This window comes from Wyeomyia smithii, chromosome 1 (genome assembly GCF_029784165.1).
Source record: "Wyeomyia smithii strain HCP4-BCI-WySm-NY-G18 chromosome 1, ASM2978416v1, whole genome shotgun sequence".
Lineage (NCBI taxonomy): Eukaryota > Metazoa > Arthropoda > Insecta > Diptera > Culicidae > Wyeomyia > Wyeomyia smithii.
In genome coordinates, this window is record NC_073694.1 from 112338958 (window position 1) to 112345109 (window position 6152).

The following is a 6152-nucleotide window of genomic DNA, read 5'->3' on the forward strand; positions in this document are numbered from 1 at the left end:
GCCTCAACATCATTCAAATTTGATATTGTACTATTTCAATGTTTGCGGCCTTGCTCGGAATTGAAGTTGAAATTAACAGTCATTTCTATCATTTCACTTTTTCTTTAGCACAAATATTACGTCACATATCACATACTAAACCTAAATTATTACTTTATATATAATATCAATATTTTAGTACCCAAAGAGTGGAAAAGTGGACCTTCATTGTATTGTATTTGACAATTTAAGGATGTTTTCCAGAAACCGGAAGCTGTAAAATCGGGTTTCAAAGTGAAATATGGAGTTTACTTCCGACTTGCGAGCCCGGGATAATGTTCCTGAAAACCATTGGGTAATGTTTGTCCCTTTAAGGTTGTTTTCCAGAAATCGGAAGCTACTATGTATCTAAAAAATTTAAAAAGGCGTCCTAAGTTGATTTCTGGCCTCTGGGTGTAACACTTCCGCAATACTCATGATGGATGATATTTGGTCATCTTAAGTTGTTTTCCAGAAACTGAAAGTCGGCATCTTCGCCATCGAAATACCCGGATTAGGCAAAATTTGGCCATTTTAGGATGTATTCCGGTAACCAGAAGTAGTCATCTGGATTTTTCGCGTGATGTATTTGAAACCTATTTATTTCATGGTATTTGCATATCTATGTTTTATTGTATGCTCATATGTGTGTGAATGTTAGGTTTTGACGGTTCGGTATAGTTGCGCTGTTGGCTATCAGAAATTTATTATTTAGAGTGATGAAACCAGCAGAAATTTTCAAGGAGTTTATTTTTCCTTAAATCATGTAAATCTATTTTAACATATAATAAGTTTGAATGAGAAAGGCTGGGTCTCACCGCTAGTTGTTGAAAGCTTGCATTCGCCGAAATTTTCTTCGAGTAGGAGGCATTTGTCGATGCATTAGTGTACGTTATTATTATTTTAGATTAATTACTCGGCATTTATAGTGTTCACCAAAACACTCATAATAATGACGATGAAATGGAGATAACTTTTACCAAATTGTTCATCGTTTTAAATAAATAGTTTCGCTAAAAAGAGCACATGCTGTTTTCGTTTGGTTTTAGTTTGCATCACGAAATGCCCCGTACGTGGAATTGCATATACTTGATTACTTGAGTTCATTGGTGACGTGCATAGGAATACCCAGTATGTGACCAACTAGCCCCCAATGCTTTAAGGAGTAATATCTACCAAATCCTCAAGAAAAACAAGGCTTTTTTCATAAATTTTTTTACAGGACATTTGAGATGTAAGGTATATAAGTAATATATCATTAGATTGAGCAATTCTTGCAGAATAGAAAATATTTTTATTGCTATTTTTGTTACAAAATGGCGGCTGTGCAGCGATTCCCGTGAACCGCTTTTTTTATAAGTTGTTCCGCGGCGAGCAGTAGAAGTCGTGCCCAACTCCACCTATTACCAAAACAAAAGTTTTTTCATTATCTACATAAGTGTCGCTAGTGAAGTACACATGATTATATTTTTTAAATTTTTCTTCGCAAAATGCCAACGGTTTGAAAAAAAAGTTCTGTTTCGACAAAAAAAAATCGACTTTGATTGTTTATAACTTTAGTTGTTTTTAATCAATCGCTAAAATCGTGTGTACTTCACTAGATAATCTAATGAAGAAGCTACAGTTAAAATTTCAAGTCAATCGGATGTAAACTTTTTCAGTTCTACTGCTCGCCGATTTCGAAAACATGGTTTTGAGAAAAACGGGTTTACAGTTTCAAAACGCTATAAATCTTAAGAGTCGCAATAATAAAGCCCCTAATAATTTTTTAATCTTCAGTCAGCTATCCCTGTGCCGTAAAGTTGTCCTTTCGGGGCTTTATCTTCCTCTTCTTCCTTTTTTATCTGATCTAAGGCTGCGCCTACCCTCCTCGCGATATCAGACATGCGACGCTCAGTGACTGACGCAATTGGCGTTCGATCCCACGCAAAACTCAAACTTGTCACTCATATTCAAGTACTTTTGAGTAAAACTCACGGTTAAAAAGTATCAAAAAACTCAAACAAAGAACGTACACAACGAGAACGGCTGATCTACTGAACAAATGGAAATTGTGAGTAAACACGTGCTGTAGAGACGCTGTAACGGTCGAAACTTGATGCAGCGACCTCTATACTTTAAATTTGAAACACGATATCGATCATAGGTAACTTCTAATAGTTTACAAAGCCTCTAAATTAAAAAAAAGAGCATCGCCAAAATAAACGAAAAAAGTTATTTTGGAGCATGGAAGTTGTTCGGTAAAAATTGATTTAAACGAATTTTGAGTTAAGATCAGTACTTGGGCGATGTAGATTCTGATTTTAGGATAGTTTTAACATGATTTAAGCAAATAAAAAAAAAATGACAAGAAAAAAAAATGTTTGGTAGATATTACCCCTTAACCAATACGACGTTCAAAATCCAAAAAAATGGCTCCAAATGCCATCATGAAATCGCAAATGGTGACTTCTGGTTTCGTAAAAACAGCGGTAAACGACCAAAACAAAAAGGACTTTTATTATGCACTAGCTGACCCGGCCAACTTCGTCCCGCCTATTTTAGTGTTTAATTTAATAATTTGAAACATTTCAAATTCATTGATTCCTTGCGATTTGTTTATATCGTTTGAAATGATTGGTTTTATCGGAATGACAACATCCTCGACTTTTGGCTTTTGTACATCACCTCTATTCTGGAAGTATATTGTGTGCATTTTAGTTATTTTCGTTGTTTCCTGAAAGTGGTCATCTTCTTGGAGACAATTTCTAGCCCCTGAGCGTCATTCTGGTTTAAGAAACACCCATATTGGGTGGTATTTGGTCATTTTCGGCTGTTTTTCAGAAACCGAATTCAAAATGGTGTTTGTGGTCGATTCTAGCTCCTGTGTATCATTCTGGTTCCAAAGATACTCATGTTGTATGGAAATCGGCCATTTTTGGCCGTTTTTTTAGAAACCGGAAGTTGCCATCTTACAATTCATAATGGTATCTGAGGTCAATTTTTAGCTCCTTGCATCATTCTAGTTCCGGAGATACTCATATTGGGTGGTATTTGGTCACTTTAGGCTGTTTTCCGGAAACCGAAAGTCGCCATCTTACAATCGCCAAATGTTGTCTGAGGTCGATTTGTAGTTCAGTGCATCATAACAATTCCGGAAATAACCATACTGGGTGGTATTTGGTAATTTGCCGTTGCTATGCAGAAACCGGAAGTCGCCATCTTGGATTTCAAAACGGCATTTGGAAACATTTTCTGGCCTCTGAGCGTCAATCTGGTCCCGGAAATACTTATTGGGTGGTATTTGGTCATTTGCCGCTGTTTTTCAGAAACCGGAAGTCGCCATCTTGGATTTCAAAATGGCATTAAGAGATAGTTTTTGGCCTCTGAGCGTCATTCTGGTTAAAGAAACACTCATGCTGGGTGATATTTGTTCATTTTCGGCTGTTTTACAGGCACCGGAAGTTGCCATCTTACAATTCAAAATGTTGTCTGAGGTCGATTTGTGGCTTCAGTGCGTCATAACAATTCCGAAAATACCCATATTGGATGGTATTTGGTCATTTTCGGCTGTTTTCCAGACACCGGAAGTCGCCATCTTACAATTCGAAATGTTGTTTGAGGTGGACTTGTGGCTTCAGTGCATCATGACAATTTCAGAAATACCCATGTTGGGTGGTATTTGGTCATTTGCCGCTATTTTTTCAGAAACCGGAAAACGCCATCTTGGATTCCGAAATAGTATTTGGAAACATGCCAGAAGAAGGAAGGGGTCGAAACATTATGGACATGTTTGTTTGCTTGCTTGATATATTTGCTTGATTGGTTCTCGAGCTGTGCGAAATTTGAGTTTCATTTGTATGGGACCCCTCCCTTATAGAAGAGGGTTATGGATATATTTGTTGCCCCTAAAAACATTCACCTGCAAAATTTGGTTCCATTTAGTTGATTAGTTCTCGAGATAAGCAGAAATTTGTGTTTCATTTGTTTGGAACCCCTCCCTCACAGAAAAGGGAGGGGTGTTAAACCATTACCGATATATTTGTTACCCCTTGAAACATCCACCTGCCAAATTTGGTTCCATTTACCTGGTTCGTTCTCGAGATGTGCAGAGATTTGTGTTTCATTTGTATGGAACCCCTCCCTTCCAGAAGAGGGAGGGGTGTCGAACCAATATGGACATATTTGTTACTCCTTAGAACATCCACATACCAAATTTGATTCCATTTGCTTGGTTAGTTTTTGAGATGTGCAGAAATTTTTGTTTCATTTGTATGAGACACCTCCTTTCCATAAGAAGGAGGGGTCTCAAACCATCATAGGAACCGTTCTCTGCCCCTAAAACCCCTACATACAAATTTTCACGTCGATCGGTTCGATAGTTTCCGAGCCTATATGGATCAGACAGACAGACAGACAGACCGGACTGCATTTTCATAGGTATACTAGCTGACCCGGAAAACTCGGAACTTCTCGCCTATTTTAGTGTTCAATTTAATAATTTTAAACATTTCAAATTCATTGATTCCTTGCGATTTGTTTATATCATTTGAAATGATTGGTTTTATCGGAATGACAACATCCTCGACTTTTGGCTTTTGTACATCACCTCTATTCCGGAAATATATTGAATGCATTTCAGTTATTTACTTTTTTTTTAGAAACTGAAAGTGGTCATCTTCGAATTCAAAATGGTGTCCAGGGTCAATGCTTAGCTTCTATACATCATTTCAATTACGGAAATATCCATATGTAGTAGTATTCGGTTATTTTCGGCTGTTTCCCAGTAGTTGCCATTTAACAATTCAAACTGATGTCTGAGGTCAATTTTAAGCTCCTTGCATCATTCTGGATCCGATGATACACATATTGGGTGGTATTTGGTCACTTCAAGCTATTTTTCAGAAACCGTAAGTCGCCATCTTGGATTTTAAAATGGCATTTGGAGACAATTTCTGACCCCTGAGCGTCATTCTGGTTAAAGAAACACTCATATTGGGTGGCATTTTGTCATTTTTGGCTGTTTTCCAGACACCGGAAGTCGCCATCTTACAATTCAAAATGTTGTCTGAGGTGGATTTGTGGCTTCAGTGCATCATAACAATCCCGGAAATACCCATATTGGGTGGTATTTGGTCATTCGCCGCTGATTTTCAGAAACCGGAAGACGCCATCTTGAATTTCAAAATGAAATGGCATTAGGAGGCAATTTTTGGCCTCTGAGCGTCGATCTTGTTAATGAAACGCTCATATTGGGTAGTATTTGGTAATTTTCGGCTGTTTTCCAGACACCGGAAGTCGCCATCTTACAATTCAAAATGTTGTCTGAGGTCGATTTGTGGCTTTAGTGCATCACAACAACTCCGGAAATACGCATATTGAGTGGTATTTGATCATTTGCCGCTGTTTTCCGAAACCGGAAGTCACCATCTTGAGTTTTAAAATGGCATTAGGGGACAATCTTTCGCCTCTGAGCGTCATTTTGGTTGAAAAAACACTCATATTGGGTGATATTTGGTCATTTTCGGCTGTTTTCCAGACACCGGAAGTTGCCATCTTACAATTCAAAATGTTGTCTGAGGTTGATAGGACGATTTGTGGCTTCAGTGCATCATAACAATTCCGTAAATACGCATATTGGGTGGTATTTGATCATTTGCCGCAGTTTTTCAGAAACCGGAAGTCGCCATCTTGAATTTTAAAATGGCATTAGGGGACAGTCTTTGGTCTCTGAGCGTCATTCTGGTTGAAGAAACACTCATAATGGGTGATATATGGTCATTTTCGGCTGTTTTCCAGACACCGGAAGTCGCCATCTTATAATTCAAAATGTTGTCAGAAGAATAATTGGTTGATAGGTCGATTTGAGGCTTAAGTGCGTCATAACAATTCCGTAAATACGCATATTGGGTGGTATTTGGTCATTTGCCGCTGTTTTTCGGAAACCGGAAGTCGCCATCTTTGATTTCGAAATGGCATTGGGGAACAATTTCTGGCCTCCGTGCGTCAATCTGGTTGAAGTAACGCTCATATTGGGTGATAATTGGTCATTTTCGGCTATTTTCCAGACACCGGAAGTTTCCACCTGACAATTCAAAATGTGGTCTGAGGTCGATTCGTGGCTTCAGTGCGTCATAGCAATTCTGGAAATAACC